The sequence below is a fragment of the Bubalus kerabau genome, chromosome 20 (genome assembly GCF_029407905.1).
Source record: "Bubalus kerabau isolate K-KA32 ecotype Philippines breed swamp buffalo chromosome 20, PCC_UOA_SB_1v2, whole genome shotgun sequence".
Lineage (NCBI taxonomy): Eukaryota > Metazoa > Chordata > Mammalia > Artiodactyla > Bovidae > Bubalus > Bubalus kerabau.
In genome coordinates, this window is record NC_073643.1 from 41,741,885 (window position 1) to 41,759,629 (window position 17,745).

Consider the following 17,745-nt stretch of genomic DNA (forward strand, 5'->3'; position numbering starts at 1 on the left):
AGCTCTGAGGGAGTATGGCTTCATGCTTCTTGCCTAGTTTCTGGTGGTTGAGGAGATGCTGAAGGTGGAATGGCCATCTTGTGACCACAAGGGTCAAGTATGTCCTAAGGATGCTGTGCTGAGTGACAGAAGGGCCCTGAGTCCCTTGTGGCACCATTATGCTTCTCTGTCGGTCCTAAACTGCCTAACCTGGGAGTCATTGTACTAGGGGGAAAAAAAATCGAAACTTTTAAAGTTGGCCAAAGGATACGAAAGTTCAGATATGCAGGATAGTAAGTTCTGGGGATCTTATGTACAACAGAGTGATTATAGTCGATAATAATGTATTTATTGTATGTTTGAAATTTACCAGCAGTGTATATCTTAATTGCTCTCACCAAAAATAAAAAACAAAAACCAGGGTGACTGTGTAAGGTGTTGAATATGTTATTTAACTTGATTTTAGTCAACATTTCATATAATATATGTATGTCAAAACATCACATTGTATACCTTAAATATGAATTATTTGTCAGTTATACCTCAATAAAGCTAGAGAAAGTAAACAATTAAATAGAAAAATATAGTTTTTTGTTTAAGACATACTTTGGGTGACTGTTATTCACATCAAATACAGTTCGTTACTGATTTTATACAGTTGTCTACCAAACACACCTCCAGTTTCATCTCCTATTGTTCCCAACCTGGAATCCTGATTTGGGACCATGCTACTGTACCATAAATGCTCCATGTTCTGTTGTTCACCACTGGGCCTTTGGAGGAGATGCTCCCTCAACCCTGCAGTGAGGGTTCAACCTCAACCCTTTTCTTCTGAGTTTGGCCACTTTCTAGTTATCTTTCAGATTTAAATGCCACTTTCTTATTGGGGCTTTCTGCCCCTTATAGGCTAGGTTTCATATTGTCATCACTCCATAGGTGTCTCCAGCCTAGTTCTTTATTGCAACAGGTTGTAATAATCTGTTTATTTGTCTGTTCCCTGAGTTTCTAAGGGAAAAGGATCAGGCATTTCTTCTTATGCCAGGCACTTTGCACAATGTCAGCCACATTGTTGTTAAACATTTGAGTGTAGGATGGATGAGTCATGTGCGAAACACAGTACCAAACACATAGGAGGTATTAAAGAAATCCTATTCAATTAGATGTACATGGGCCACATTTCATCCCTCATAATGCATATGACTATGAAAACCATACATAGTCAATTCTTAGTATGAGGCTTCAAAGCAGATTAGTCATTTGTTATTTAGCAAACATTTATCAACTGACTATTAAACATTCTTTCAATGGCTGGGTCCTTACCTAATTCATATTTGTATCTAGTAGTTGAAAAGCACATAAGTATTACCATAAGTATGGTAATACTTATTTCCTCTAGTAAGTAGGTAAAAATACAAATCAGTGCTGTGAGTTTTCAGAAGAGGGAGAGGATTGAGAAAAGAATGACAGGAGAAGTGACCGTGGAGCTGGATGAATATGGATGGTGGGGGCTGGGACTCCAGCAGCAGCAGAGGCAGAGGTATGAAGAGGGAAGGGCAAAGAGAGAGGTGTCTAGTCTTGTTTAATAGAATTAAAGGTGAGAGACAGAGCTGAAAATGTGAGATGGGTCAAATCCTAGAAATCTTAGAGTAATAGCCATCTGCTGCTCTGACAGTCCTGTTACCTGTAGCAAAGGTTACTGCTTGGCTCCCCTTGCTTTTAGTAACAGAATCTTGATGTTTATCTGGACACATTTCACTGCCTCCTTTACAGCTATCTGCGTCCACATGAGTATGTTCTGGCCAATAAGAAATAAACAGAAAAGTCATGTGAGACTCTAGGAGGTCTGTTGAAATGGATGAGTATACTCTTCCTTGCCCTTTCCTCCATCCTGTTGTAAGAACAACGATGTACACACAAAAATCAAACAGCCATGTTGGACTGGGAGAGTGGGGCTGCCGTCTAGGCCTCTCCTCAGGGATGAATGGGAGGAGACTGGACCTGCATGAAATCACTGAGCTGCTAGACCAGTCCTCAGATGACCTCGTCCTATGTGAGAATTCTAGGTAACTGAGAAGCAAGCTCATTTTCCTGTGCTACTTGAGAGCTTTCTGTTTTACATAGCTGAACCTAATCCAGTTGATCTATCACCCAACTTCAGTGTTAAAGAGTATTTGGAAACCAGGATGAATTTTTCCATAGAGTTAATTGTTACTCTTGGACATACTCCCTATGCCTGGCTATCTTCCCTTTCCAAAGCTATGATGACATGCTCATTTTCTTGAGGGTCCTTTCTTCCTAGGACTGGCTGTGGAATGGGACTGAGGGTCCTGAGGCCTCCTCTCCCTTTTGTTGCCTCTGAAAATAAGTACATTGTCCCTTTCTGTTGTAAGGATGTTTATAGATAATTACTCTGGGTAAATCAACCAGGAAATAACAAACAGGTCAGTTATAAATGGTCTTATACCATTTTCATAGCTTCACTTCCTTTTTATAGTCCTTGTTACATTGGAAAGTGAAAGTGAAGTCGCTCAGTCGTGTCCAACTCTTTACGAACTCCATGACTATACACCAGGCTCCTCCATCCATGGAATTTTCCAGGTAAGGATACTGGAGTGGGTTGCCATTGCCTTCTCCCAGGGATCTTCCCAACCCAGGGACCAAACCCAGATCTCCCACACTGCAGGCAGGCTCTTTATCTGAGCCACCAGGGAAGCCCATGCTTGAGGAAGCCCACCAGGCTCCTCTATCCGTGGAATTCTGTAGGCAAGAATACTGGAGTGGATTGCCGTTCCCTTCTCCAGCAGATCTTCCTGACTCAGGGATTGAACCTGGGTCTCATCTCCTACATTGCAGGCAGATTCTTTACTGTCGAAGTTATCAGGAAAAGTGTTAGTTATTTTTTGCTGCATGACAAATTATACTGAAACCTATCTGTTTGAAACAATAAATGTTTCATATTTCACAATCTCTGTAGGTCTGGAATACAGGCATTAGTTGGATGCTTCTGACCCACAGAAACTGAAATATGAAACCTTTATTCTTAGAAGTTGTCTACTAGAGGAAAATTCACTTGTCTTCCTGCTCCATTCTTTAATTCCTGAAGGTAGTGCCTCTAGACATTCACCTCCTAAGAAGGTTTCTTTTCTGAGTTGGTGAACCCAGTGGTATATTCATTCATTTAACAAATACCCATCGAACACAAATGTTCCAGGGGATAAACTGGTCAGTATAATAGATGTGCTCACTATTCGAAATCTCAGAGAGATGCCATGGGGAAGACTGTGGGTGGGAACTTGTTACATCCCCCCACTGGATATGAGCAAGTTGAGGTAACCACACAGTTTGTCTCTCTGCCTCCAGCCTTAGTTGTCCTTCTCCTCTAACCTGTCAGTAAGGGTCCCCTGGATTCAAGTGAATGATTATGAACTTCTCCTCCAGCCAGGACATCTTCCACCAGGACTGTACTGAATAGGGCTGGTAGGGAGGAAACCTCCTGGAACAGGCTTGCATTCATTCCCATCTTCATCACTTGCATTATAATAAATGCTGTTGTTCACTTTATTTCTCTAAACCTCATTTTATTATCAATGAAATGGAGTCAAAAGTAGTGTCTACCCCTGGTTCATTGTGAGGACTGCATGAGAAAATATATGGAAAGTACTTGGCAAAGAGCCTGGCACATGGTGGGCACTCAGAGGATATTAGTGATTCTGAATCATTATTTTGTTATTAATTTTACTACTACTATCCATTTGGAAATAGGAATCAGCATAGGAAAAGAATGCTTCCCCAGATAATCCAGTCCATTGCACCATGTTTGAGCTACCTCAAATCCTCTTGCCAAAAGCAGGGCTGGGTATAAATAAATTAACTAATGAAGAAAAGAGGCTGTGTATTTTGATTTGGTATAACTGTAATCCTTTTTGCAATTGGAAAATAATCCTTTAGTAAATAGAGAAGATAGAACATGTTCAGACTAACAGCGTTTAGTTAAAATAGTCAAATATTTAGCATGCCTGATACCAACGAAAGTCATTCAACCTTTAGAGTTCTCAGTGTATGCTCTCCCCTTCTAGCATGCATTCCAGCTTCTAAACGCACACCCAGCCGTTTCAGCGCTTCCTGCTTTAAATTATTCTGAGTTTTTTTACACACGCACACACGCCAGGAATAATAAATGGCAGTTTTAGGAACACATCATATAAATGCCAATTTCCAGATGGATTTGTTTTGCTGCAAACTTAGTTAACACTTGATTCATGAAATAGCGGGTGGAGAGAAGGTGTAGAGTGAGTACTTAGACCCAAATAAGGTGCGACCTGCCAAGGGAAGGGTGGCCAAAAAGAGCTGAGAAAACTGAAGCAAGTACTCAAACTATTTTCAAAAGATAACTCATCAAAACACTACAGAGAGAAAGTGAAAGGCAAAAAGCAAACAAGCTGGCGGGTAAATGTTAACCCTTTGTAACATTAAAGCTGTAACATAAAGCTGTGAATTGGTTCTGTCTGAGACTGCCTGTTTTGTTTCTGAACCGCTGAATATGTGCAGTAAAATTAAAACCTTAAGTCTATTATATAGCTTCCTATCTTTCCCTTTCCTTGTATCCCTTTTTCTTCTTTTTAAAAAAGTAGCAACTCTTGGAAAAGGCACCATTCAAGAACTAGTAGAGTTTTTCTATATTGAGATAGGCTCAAATTTAAACCCTGAAATTGTGATTGTGCAGTTGCTCTCTCCAGTTACTTGTAGGCTGATTTTCCCTGAGATATGCAGTAAGAAATGTTGAAATAATGAATAGATGATGCCTGGGAGTCAGCCTTTTGGACCTTCTGCTAATGCCAACTCTGCCTCCAACTGGACATATGATGTTGGAATCATGACAGTAGCTCTGAGCTTCATTTTCTTCATTTGTAAAGCACATGCTTCATTGAGTTTCTGTAATGACTACAGCATTCATTCATTCATTTTGCAAGTACTTATTGAGCATCTATTGTGTGCCAGCCCTGATCTCTACATTGGACTTGACAGTGTGTGTGCACGCTCTCTCACACAGTCATGTCCAACTCTTTGTGACACCATGGTCTGTAGCCTGCCAGGCTCTGCTATCCATGGGATTTCCCAGGCAAGAATACTGGAGTGGGTTGCCATTTCCTCCTCCAGGGGATCTTCCTGACCCAGGGATTGAATCCTAGTCTCCTGTGTCTCCTGTGTTGCAGGCAGATTCTTTACCACTTTAGCTGGATGACCTAAATAAAGTCCCTGCTCTCAATGGAGCTTATAGTCAAGTGGAGAAGACAATCAACACAAAAAGAAATGTCTGTTTTTTTAGGCTAAATAGCTAGCAGCAGAATTAATTGCTCTCATGTATTTAATTTGACTAAGTCACTGTTCATAATGTATGCACTTGTCCATCCTCCCCTACCCCCAGCTAATGATGACACCTTATACCTGTATCCCTACCAACCCTTAGCATTGTCCAATTTCGTGATTTTTCTGGGCTCATAGATTTAATTTGATTTTTCTGAATTTAGTAATAATTTTGAACATCTTTTTGTATCTTAGTAGTACTTTCCCTGGAGAAGGCAATGGCACCCCACTCCAGTGCTCTTGCCTGGATTTAAAATCCCATGGATGGAGGAGCCTGGTAGGCTGCAGTCCATGGGGTCGCTAGAGTTGGACACGACTGAGCGACTTCCCTTTCACTTTTCACTTTCATGCATTGGAGAAGGAAATGGCAACCCACTCCAGTGTTCTTGCCTGGAGAATCCCAGGGACGGGAAGCCTGGTGGGCTGCCGTCTATGGGGTCGCACAGAGTTGGACACGACTGAAGCGACTTAGCAGCAGCAGCAGCAGTACTTTCTCTTATGTAAATTGCCTATTCATATCCTTTACCCATTTTCCTATGGGAATTGACATTGTGTGCATGCTCAGTCACTCATTCGTGTCCAACTCTTTGCAACCCCATGAACTGTAGCCTGTCAGGTGCCTCTGTCCATGGGATTATCCCTTCAGGAACATTGGAGTGGGTGGCCATTTCTTCCTCCAGGGGATCTTCGCAGTGCAGGTATTGAACTTAATAGGAGTTATTGAATTGAAAGAATTCCTTATGTATTGGAGACCTGGACTATCTAACATGGTAACTACTAGCCACATGTAGTTGTGCAGTTATAGAGGGTGCCTTGTTCAAAAGGGCCCCTGATCAAAAGACATCAAAAGATGTCTTGGGCCCTGAAATCATCCTGAAAATTCTTAATAATTTTACATTTGAATTTATGTTTTGTAGGTGAAGTCCATGGGGACAGCGGGGTGCACACATGAGCAGAGGAGATAGGTGCAGTGTACAGTCCTCAGTTTCTTGCCATGCATTTGCATATAATGTCAGACGATGCCACATGAACACAGAATTCTGATGGACCAGAGACGTGTGGGAGTTCAGTGAGACTCAAAGCCATTACAAGGTGAGTGGTTTACATCTATGACTAAGTAGAGGCTGACGCCACATTTTTCATTCAAACAGAACTTACTTCTGACAGAGAAAGAAGGCTGTGGCATTCTAAGAGACCTAAGTGACCAAGGAACCCTAACATATCCTTTCTTATTCTTGTTACTTCTCTGTATCAGCCAACCACTTATACTGAAAATTACAGAAAAAGAAAGGGAAAGATGAGCAATCCATAGTTGTTTTTCTTAGCAGTCCTTCCTTAGTCATCCATAAGTCATGGTAGAGAGTATTGGTATTAATAGAATATGTGAACATCAAGAAGTAAAATATAAAATAGTTGAGTTAGTTTTGTGCAGCTCTTCCATTGTTCTTATAAGAATAAAATACATATGCATGAATGAGCTACAAAATATAAATTGTATAATTTCAATGATTTTTGCACAAATGCGCTTATATTTGCACTTAAAACTACACTGTATAATATAAAGGTAAATGGTACAATTCATGTTAACAATTTAAATTTTAAATTTCTTTATATAAAGTAGCACTAAAAAGCAACCAAAGACACTATGACAAAGCAAAAGAGAAGCCAAAGAAGGAAGAAAGAGTTTTATATTTTAATATTGTTGGGAGGGAGGAAAACTTTTCCTCTTCCCTGTTAGCTTCAGTGCTTGGAGGCCTGCAAATTAAACTGACAAAAGACAGGTTAACCTAGCAAGAGGAAAGACAGATCTTTATTCACATACATATACAACTGTGCACAGAAAACTATGATGAAGAAATGGTTAGAATTTGGGGTGTATATACCACCTTTACAAGGAAAAGGGTTAGGATTTCAAGGGACAGTAAATGGTAGGCACAGAGAAATATGTGGAGCGGGGGAAATTAATAGAAGGTAAGCTTTGTTTTTGTAAAGCCTACTTATACAATTTCTTACCCCAGTGCCATCTTTCTCACCTGGTGACAGGAGGTGAGAAGACCAAAGAAGAACAAAGAGTTCTGGTTGCTTATACCCAGTTCTACAGGATTACGTTATTATATACTGCTGTTGCTGACCAACAGTGCCCCTTGAGAGGAATTTAGGATGAAAAACAGGATGAGGTGCTCTGTGTTTTGGAAGACCAGTCCCTTACAAAGTTAGATGTGTATCTCATAAGTATTTTAATGAAGCCAGATTTGTGCATCTTGCCATATGTGCAAAAGCACTAAAATTATTAACTTGAGAAGTCTGTTTTTTGTAACTGGCCATAATCTTTTACAGAGAAAAATGCTTGACTGCATGTTTTCACTAGCCCAGAATCATAGGTAAGCTGGTTGCTCCCCTCCCTCTTTGGAGCAGAGCGACTGGGGGACTGTTTCCCAGGTGATAGGTGTCAGTAAGGCCCGTGCAGAAAAGTTAAACTCACAGCTCTGACGATGTGCATTTTTCCTTAAAGTCGACAGGAGTCACTGTTTGCCCCAATATAGGACATGTCCCTTGGAGGGGGGTTTTTGGCAGTTGAGTTCTTTTGGAAGCCTCTGTTTTAGACAGAAAATGAGAGCACAAACAAAACCTCTTCCTGAATCTGTTGATTCTCAGATGTTTTCAGCTCAAAGTTATATTTATGCTACAGTGGTATATTCTGAGTCTTTTCAAATAACTTGTATTTTCCCCCTGCTTTTTGGAAAGGGAAGGGATTTCACATTTCATTTTGCCCAGAACCCTGCAGCCTATATAGCTGGCTATGGAAGTGGGGCTGGAGGAGACTAGTCCAGAATTCTACCCAGTAATCCTGTCTCTGCCTGATGCCCAAGAGGCATCTTAATCGAATCCTAGTCTCTACAGATCTAAACCAATAAAGTGACTGGAATTTCCCTGGCTGGCTGGCTGGATTTCTTTTGCTTTTTGCCTGTATGTAAGAGCAAGGACCGTAACTTCTAAAAGGAGCCAATTTTTCCACTGGGCTATATAGATTGTACAACTCTAGGAGTATATACATGGACTCAACGCAGATGGTGCCCTCTAACGGTTGTGGTGCGGTGGCCCTGCCTACTTACTGCTATAGTAAGGCTACAAAACAGGAGTGGTTGGAAATTTGGTGAGAGAAATCAACTTTGGACATTTTGCCTTCAGTTCTGTCTCTCCTTCATTGACCAGCTCCAACATGACATCCTTCAATTCCACCCCTGATTCCCAGTTCCATTTCAGCTTGTCACTGGCAAAGGTCTTTAACGATTTCCAGGAAATTAAAATAGAATCTGGGAAATCAAATTAAGTCTAATCTTTTTTTCTTTCTTTTCCTTTGTGCTTAATGTAGTTTCACTTAACTCACAGGGTGCCTGCACCCAGCACTTCAGACCAGAGTTCCTAATGCAAAATGGCTGCGCCTGACACTTAAACTTGGTGTACTATGTGCAGAAACGCTGTGCACAACACTTTAAGATGGCAGTGGCAGACCAGGCGCAGAGGTGCTGCACCTGGCATTTGGATCTGGAGCCATGAGCAGCAGCACAAGAACTCCATCCTCCAAGAACCCTATAAAGCAGCCCTGCCAACGGCCGTTTGGAAAAAACATGTACTCCTGAGCTCAAGCTTGCACTTCTCCATTTGATCATCAAAGAATAAAACTTTGCTTTGCTTCTCAATGGAACTTGGACTCGTTTTATTGGCTCGAATGACACCAGGCAGGAGGACCCTGGGATCTGACTCAAAAGGATCAACTTTTGGCAACCCAGATGGCTTTTTCATCTGTACCGATCCACATGGCTCTGGGCTTATTGGAGCTCAGGGCTCCAGGCCGTGGATGGTGTCGGCTTTGAAGGTTCGCCTGGGAATGACTGCCTCTGGTCTTTGAGTACACTCTTGACAGGTTAGAACAGCAACAGTCTTTAGCCGAATTCAGAACAACTGCCCAGCAACCTGATACCCGGGTGTGGTTCTCATACAGCATAGCCCCCTGAGTCATCTGGACTGCACTCCCTTGAGATGATCATATTGTGGCATCATTGGGGATCACAGATTGAAACTCAGGCATGTCTCCCTGCTGCCTCTGGCTGGCCTTCCAGTGATAAAAGATACCTGGGGATGATGGGACCTGTGGGTGTGAGGGAGCCATGCAGTCTTGCTTCTGCCTCACCAGTAGTGCTGTCCTCTGTACAAGGCACTAGTTGCCACGTCAGGGCTTGTTGCCCACCTTGCATACCTCCAGGAGCCAACAATAGCATTCTCCATGGTCACTTTCAGTTTGGTAAAGGAAAGTGACCAGACCTGTGAGCTAGGAGATAAGACTGGGAAAATCCCAGCTAATTAGGACCCCCTGACAAAACAAAACAAGGACACTGGCTTTGAGTAGGAAGAAGAGGCACCAGGGACACTTGAATGCAGAATGTTCCCAAGGTAGGTTCACTCATGACTTGACCTCTTCTGGTCAGGTTGGTTTCTCTGAAGTGAGCTGGGGAGCCCTGTGAGCTGGTTGCAAGACCAGAAACCCCATCATCCAGGAACACTGGGAGCTGCTGGCAAGAACAGGAAACACCCACCGTCTGACCTCTTCTCCCTATCTGGGATGATCCTTTTTTTTATCAACTAAAGTTCTCCAGGTACATCTCCCATTATCAACACAGAATACCAGCTGCCCCAGTGATCTGGTGAGTGTTGCATGGGAACTCCTTGTACTTTTAGCTCTCACCGCAGGGAAGTCCATGAACTCCTTTTTGGCTAAAAGGAGGAAAGAGAAGACCCCCACTTCTGACATGTGTACCACCCACTAACAGACCAAGTTGATGGCTAAGCTGCTGTGGCCAAGAGGCAGTCCTGTCTCACCTCCTGTGGGACATTCTGCCTATTTCAAGCACATCCCATTATACATTCAAGAAAGACCCCAGTTACATCAGAGTTCATGACATTTGGATGCTTCCTATATTGGTCTTTCAAGGAATCCATTAACAGTTTGGTGCTGGTTCCAAATTTCCCAAACCTGAGCTCTTATTTGGGCCAAATCTTACGACGTTTGCTTCCCCTGCCCTCAACGAGTAGTTGGAAACATTCAAAAATAGAATATCTAAGGTATGGGAAACCAAATGTCTACAATACGAAAGGATAGCCCCTTGGGGTGTATGCTGCAGAACTGGAGTTTTTCCAGTATTACCCTAAACCCCAAAACATTTTATCTTCCTATATTTTACCACTTGGCCCCAGTATGGGGCTTGGAGATGGGGAAAGTTGGTCCATCAATGGGTCTCTAATAAACACTGGTTTTCAGTTGGATCTGCTATGCCAAAGACAAAAAATGGGATGAAATTCCCTATGTCTGTCTTTTTTTAAGGCCTTAGAACAGTGGCCTTCTCAGACATCCCTGGTAACCCAGTGATTAGGACTCCACACTTCCAGTGCAAGGAATGGCTGTGAGTTCAATCCTTGCCTGGGGAACTAAAATCCCACACGCTGTGCAGCACACACACACACACACACAAATTCCAAAGGGATGTGGGCTCTCCTCCACTGCAGTAATACCAGTACTTGACCCTCCCCCTGAGAACCTTCTTGATATCTTCATTAATCCTTCTTCTACTCTTCCCTCCCTACCCTCTTCCTTCCTGTGTCCCAACCTGGGCCCTAGGCCCCAGGGATTCCCTCCATACAAGTCTCCTCTGCCGTAGCCCAGTTAATCAACTACACAAAGCGGGACTGATTACCAACCAGGGTCCAACAACCCACCAGGGAAAGTACAAAGGACCTACCTCCTTTTGAGGCAGGTTCCCAATGGAGAAGGAGGGCTTATCTAGGTACATATCCCACTAAGCACTTCTGATCTGTATAACTGGAGAAGTACATACATGAATCAATAAAAAACAGTACCTTCTCCATCAAGAGGCTTTGCTGGGCACTGCCCCTATTAGGGCCTTATCAGACCATGGCAATCAGCCTGTAATACCGTTATGCTCCCTGTAAGGAAACCCAGTGGGGAATACTGGATGGTACTGAAAGCCACCGAGGGTATACATCCAGTCTACACGCTACAGGCTGCTCTGCTGTCCACAGGGGCCTGGTATTCTGTGTTACATTTTAAAATGCCTTTGTGGGCTTCCTTGGTGGTCCAGTGATTAAGAATCTACCTGCCAATTCAGGGGACATGGATTCAATCACTCGTCCGGTAAAATCTCACATGCTGTGGAGCAACTAAGCCCATGTGCCACAACTACAGAACCTGTGCTCCAGAGCGTATGTACCACAGCTACTGAAGCCCAAGTGCCTACAGCCTGTGCCACACAAGAGAAGCCATCGCAATGAGAAGCCCACAATTTGAGAAAGCCCTCTTGCAGTCATGAAAACCCAGCACAGCCTAAAATAAGTAAAAAAAAAACCTTAAAAAAAAAAAAGGGGGGGACATCGTCTTCTGTATTCCATTAGCCCAGAGTGACAAGACATTTTGGCTTTTGAATGGCAGGAATCAGACACACAGGAAAACAACAGTACTGCTGGAGAGTCCCATCTCAAGTGCTCAAAAATTCCTGCACCATCTTTGGGGAAGCTTAAGCAAAAGACCTAAGAGATCAGTAGGTGGATGACATTCTAAACTCCTGTGTGGCAGGCCCATTACCCAAGCCCAAGAGAAGGAACAGCCATTGCAATGGAACAACTCAGGCGCATCCTCCAGGTAGAAGAAACCATGAAAGCTGTCATGGAATACAATCCTCAGGTGCTCTGGCACCCACCAGTCTGGCCCCACATGGCTCCCAGCCTGAGATCTAAAAACCTGACAAACCATCAGCCGGCAAGGCCCGTTCACTCCTGAATGGAATGGGCTCCACTTGTGATCCCATCACCCATTCTGTCCTGAAGCTGCTGGGGTTCACTCCATGGAGACATAAAACTTGAGTAAATAGACAACACCCCCTGCTCCCCGAGCCCCCACCACCAAGCACCAAACTCCAGAGAGAGAACCTTGGGCAACAACGGACACCCTTGACTAACTGCTTCTGGGAACCTCTCTCTAATCTGAAGCTTCTCTTCTGGAAAACAAGAGAGATGTGACCAGGAGATAAAGGGCCTGGCAGTGAACATAGCGTCAGAGTGCTCTGCAGACATGCTGTATAGATCTAGATACCAGAGTCTTTAGGAAAAATTTGACTGCAGGAAGCAGCTACAGGAGACCACTCCCCTTGAGAGCCCCTCAAGAATGAGGAGCAGGACAAAAGCCAGATGAGGGATTTGTCACTGGCAAAGCCCATTAACAATTTCCAGAGAATAAAAGTAGAATCTGGGTAATAAAATCTGACATTTTTTTCTCTTTCTTTTCCTTTGTGCTTAGTCTAGTTTCACTAGCTCATAGGGGGCCACATGCAGAGGCCTTGCCCCAGCACTTCAGACCAGAGCCCCTGGCGCTTAATGGCTGTGCCGACCCCTCAGCTGAGGGCTGTGTGCAGAAGGCGCGGGACGCTCAATTCAAGATGGCGGCAGTGGGCTGTGTGCAGAGACGCTGCGGCGGGCACTGTGACCTGGACCCACAAACAGCACAGTAGTGCCCGCCTGTGTCCTCCTCTGCGCCCGAGCCACAAGAAGTTTGCCCGTCCCTGGGAACAAGAACTCTATAAAGCAGCCCTACCCAGGCCCTTCTGGACTGCGTGTGCTCTAGAGCCAGAGCTCACCCCTCTTCATTCTTTGATCTAAGACAGGAACTTACTTTTCTTCTGAACTGAACCTGGGTCTCGTTCTATTGGCTCAAGCAACTCCACTAGGGAAGACACTTGTTGAAACACACTGACGTTTTCTCCCTCTTGTAAATTCCTCTGTGTTGTATTTCTGTCCCTATAACTCTGATTTTTTTTTTTTTTTTTTTTTTTAGTTTTCACCAGGCCAAGGTGTGAAGCCTTGTACCAAGACCACAGAAGTGGAGCCCAGAACCAGTCACCTCTGAAGCTAACCGAGTCCCTTTTTAACTGTTGCCAAAAGCCCCTGATCATCCCTAATAAGCTTCCTGACTCCAAATTAGGCAAAGATGCCCACTCCAGTGAACAGGCTGTAGCCGCCTAACCAATCACCTAATGCCACACTTCCGGGAGGTATTTTCTTTGTCTTGAGGCTATAAAAATTGGCTATTAACTCACAAAAACAGTTGACTCTCCCTGGTCTGTGAGGAGGTTGGCCCGCTGTGCTCACAGTGCCCACCTTATCTCTGCTCTTTGTTCCTAATAAACTCATTCCCTTCTGAAATGCCATGTGTCTGGAAATTCTTTTCCAACCTGTATTTGGACTGTGTCAACAAAAATATTTTTTTCTTTAAAAAATGGAGCACAGTGTACATAATATTTGGTTAGCTATTTTTAAACTTAATATTTCATCAATAGTTTTCCAGTCCTTAAATATTTTTTCCTACATTAATATAATAGCTGCAAACTATTCCATCCTTAATAATAGGTACTTTTTTAAAAAAAAGTATCAATCTTGGGACTTCCTTGACAGTCCAGTTATTAATAAGATTTTGTGCTTCCACTACAGGAGGCAAGGGTTCAATCCCTGGCTAGGGAACTAAGATCCCGCATGCCAAGCAGTGCAGCCTGAAGAAAAGGTAATAAGGAATGATTAAAAAAGTATGACTCTTAACTACTCTCTGCTGAGTAGTTTTTCACTACAATAATGGCTTCCATGAAATCCCTGTAGGCAACTTTATTCACACATCTGTGACTATTTTCTGAATGTCTCCCTGTTTAATCTTGTACACATACAGATCATTTCTCTTATTAGCCAAGTTTTGAACTTCTTGAGATCAGCATTCAGGTCAGTCCATCTCTGTTTTCCTCAGAGTGCTTTAAAATGAAGAGGCCTCCCAAAATGCTTAAAAACAAAATAGTTTATTGGTATGCATTCTTCCTTAAACAGAATAAAAAGATAGCAAGATAGGAAAAGAGGTCAAGTTCACCAATTTATGGCTGACTTGAAAACTGGGTATGCCTCAGTCTTCTGCCACGTGGGCTCTGTGGAGTCCCACCCCCATCCCACCCCTGTCTTTTCATTTTTGGAGTAAAAACATCTGGCCGCATTTTAAATTGATTCACACAATTTATTTCACCAGCCTCTAGGTCTCAAACTGTTTCTGGATCTGCATCAGTGTCTCCGCTGGTAGTCAGTGGGGGCTGTACCTATGCATGGGGGAATGTAATCTATCCTTGAGTCGTTATGTTAAAATGATTCCCCATGTTGAATTGTTTAATGTGAAATAGGATTGTTTGCATTCCATTTACTCTTTACTGTGTTAATTAGGGTGACCTCCAGCTTGAATTCACCAACTGTTGGATTTTATATTTTTCCAGGAATTCCTCCTGTGATAAGGTTAACTTTAAATATTGCATTTCCTGGAAGATGACATAAAATTCATTCTCCTTTAGAAGAAGTAAGCCCAGGTCTTCACTGAAGAACTATGAACCGAATTCTAGGAACAATGGAGTTGTGTTCTTGCGGACTCTTTCCTCCACTGCTGCATGTAAATATATGGCATAAAGCAGCCCTGCCTACAGTCTAGGGTTCTAGGGCCTGTCTCCAGGGGAAATCAGGACTTTATTTATTTAATGAAACTTTACTTTTTAGTATTATTTCTCTTGAGTCCTGAAGTTAATGTGTGAATCTGCCTTTCTATATTCTTCCTATAAAGTAAAACCAAAACACAACAGTGGGTGAAATATTTGTGAACCGTATTGCATGGTTTGATAAATGCACCTGATCTTTATATTTCTGCCTGTGGATTCAGCTTCATCTGGCTCCTCCTTAGGATTCAAGACAACTATAGGATGAAATTATAAGGCCTTGGGATGAAGTAATTATAAGGACTCTTCCCTGCCCACTAGCGTCTCAACCCTCCCTAGTTTCTATGGGGTGAGATAGCTTCTACTTCTATTTTTTTTTTTATGCTGCACCACAAGTCATGTGGGATCATAGTCCCCTCTTAGTGGGTGTAAGGGGATCGAATTTACAACCCCTGCATTGGAAGCGTGGAGTCTTAATCACTGGACCGTCAGGGAAGTCCCCTACTTTCTAATTGACGTCTGTAGCTACCTTCAGGTCTTTGTTGTTGAATTTACTGTTTAATGCTTAACTTGATCTCCTAATCTTGGATATCCTCTGTCAACTTTACTCTCAATTTAACTTTAAATCTCTCTTTATTTGTCTTAAGTGTGAGTTTCTCCCACCCTCAATCCCTCACCCATCACAGAGAATCATGATTTCGGTGGTAACCTTCACAAATTCTGAACTCCTCTACACACACAAACACTGCCATGTCTTGTGTGATGTTTCCCTTCCTCCCTTTGTTTGGAATGCTCCTCCCCACGTCTCCTAATACTGTTTTTTCTTCATGTTTTTGGACTAAGCCTAAGTATCATTCCTTGGAGAGGCTTTTCTAGACCACCTAGTGTGATGATGTACATATATCCAACTGATCAGAAGAGACTCCAGTATTAACATATTCTTTTCTTGTACTGAGGCTAACCAGGGGAATCTAACTCTTTTTTTTTTTTTTTTTCTGATTTCACTTTTTATTTTATTTTTACAATATTGTATTGGTTTTGCCTTACATTGACATGAATCCGCCATGGGTGTACATGTGTTCCCCATCCTGAATCCTCCTCCCATATCCCTCCCCATCCCATCCCTCTGTGGCATCCCAGTGCACCAGCCCCAAGCATCCTGTATCATGCATAGAACCTGGACTGGTGATTCATTTCATATATGATAATATACATGTTTCAATGCCATTCTTCCAAATCATCCCACCCTCATCCTCTCCCACAGAGTCCAAAAGACTGTTCTAGACATCTGTGTCTCTTTTGCTGTCCCACATACAGGGTTATCGTTACCATCTTCTTAAATTCCGTATATATGCGTTAGTATACTGTACTGGTGTTTTTTTCTTTCTGGCTTACTTCATTCTGTATAATAGGCCCCAGTTTCATCCACCTCATTAGAACTGGTGAATCCAACTCTTAACTGACCCATTTTTGATCAGGCAATAATGACAAAATGTAAATAAATATTTGTGCATTTGCTCCTTCTGTGTATATTCCATGATGGAATGCAGTTTCCATGAGAGCCAGAATTTTTCTGTCTTTGTCACTGTCAGGGAGGAAAAACTTTTCCTCTACCCTCTTAAATTCAGTGGTTGAAGGCCTGTGAATTAAACTCACAGAGATTAGCATTAGAAAAGACAGATTTTTATTCACTTATAGATGTGGGAGTTAACAGAAAAAATGTGACTCAACAAACAGCCAAAGATAGGGGCCTATATATTTACTGAACAATGGGAAAGGGAGGGGAGACAAAAGATTTAATGGGAAGAACAAACGAGTTTTCTTCAGGAAAGACGGATGGGCTTTTAGGAGAACAAAATAGGAGATAGAAAATTTGTGATTATGTTTGTTAATGCAGGTGCAAGTACTCACCTCCCACTTCTTTCTAGTTAGTAAAAGGCACCCCAAGAGAATATTTGTGGCAATTCTGCTCTAAGTTTCCTTCTTCAGAGTGAAGCTGCCCCAAAAGGTATTTATGACAGCCTCATTTCCAGGAGTGTCTGCCTTTAATCAGGTAAGTGAAGCTCCAAAACAGGTTGCTTTCTGGGGACTTGCCTGGTGGTCTGTCTACTGGCTAAGACACCACCCTCAAGATCTGGGTCTTATCCCTGGTCAGGGAACTGGATCCTACATGCTGCAACCAAGAGTGCATCCCACAACTAAAGATCCCGCATGCCACAACTAAGACTGGGCACAGCTAAGTAAACAAAGGCTTCTTTCTGGATCTGTTCAATCTCAAATGTCTTTAGTTCAATTGATCTTCAAATCAGCTCTGAGGGTCTGAGTGGGTCTGCACATCACCTAGCACCCAATATTGATACTGTGCCTTAGTTACCAATGGTACTCAGCAAATACTTGTTAAAACATGAATAAATGAAGCGATGAGTAGAGTGTTCACTATTTGCTTATGTGACCAGTTCCCAACTCATTGTGATTGCTTGGTCAAGGCAGATGGCGTGCGTGTGTGTGAGAGAGAGAAAGCTCAGAAAAAATACATTCACAGCGACCTGGATTCCTTAATTTTATAGTTTAAAATATGTTTTTTTTTTTGTTGTGGTTGTTGAGTTGATGAGTCCCATGACATGAAGCAGATGTAGCTTTTAGGTAAGATTCTTGATGGGGACCTTCTCTGCCATTTTCCTTTTTGTATTACAGGATGAAACAGTTTTCTGTACATGGTAGTTCACTAGAAGGAAATACTTTTTATTTCTCCCAACCCTAGAAATCACCTTGGGTGGGCAGCTGCTGATAGTAAAGGTTCTGAGAGTTCGCTAAGGGACTCTGAGGG

At 42.6% G+C, this 17,745-nt stretch overlaps 1 long non-coding RNA gene across 3 annotated transcripts in view; it reads left to right on the forward strand.

Annotated features, from left to right (window-relative positions):
* The window catches only part of LOC129634911 (uncharacterized), a 76,657-nt gene extending 63,084 nt beyond the window's left edge, over window positions 1-13,573 (forward strand). Inside the window, exons 2-3 of one of the 3 annotated variants that reach the window (XR_008705988.1) lie at window positions 6,261-6,435; window positions 13,244-13,573. This is a non-coding gene — a long non-coding RNA (uncharacterized LOC129634911). Of the gene's footprint in view, window positions 1-6,260; window positions 6,436-8,716; window positions 9,007-13,243 lie in introns of those variants that run through there. The other 2 variants (XR_008705990.1, XR_008705989.1) reach the window with 2 other exon arrangements.
* Window positions 13,574-17,745: the final 4,172 nt, after the last annotated feature.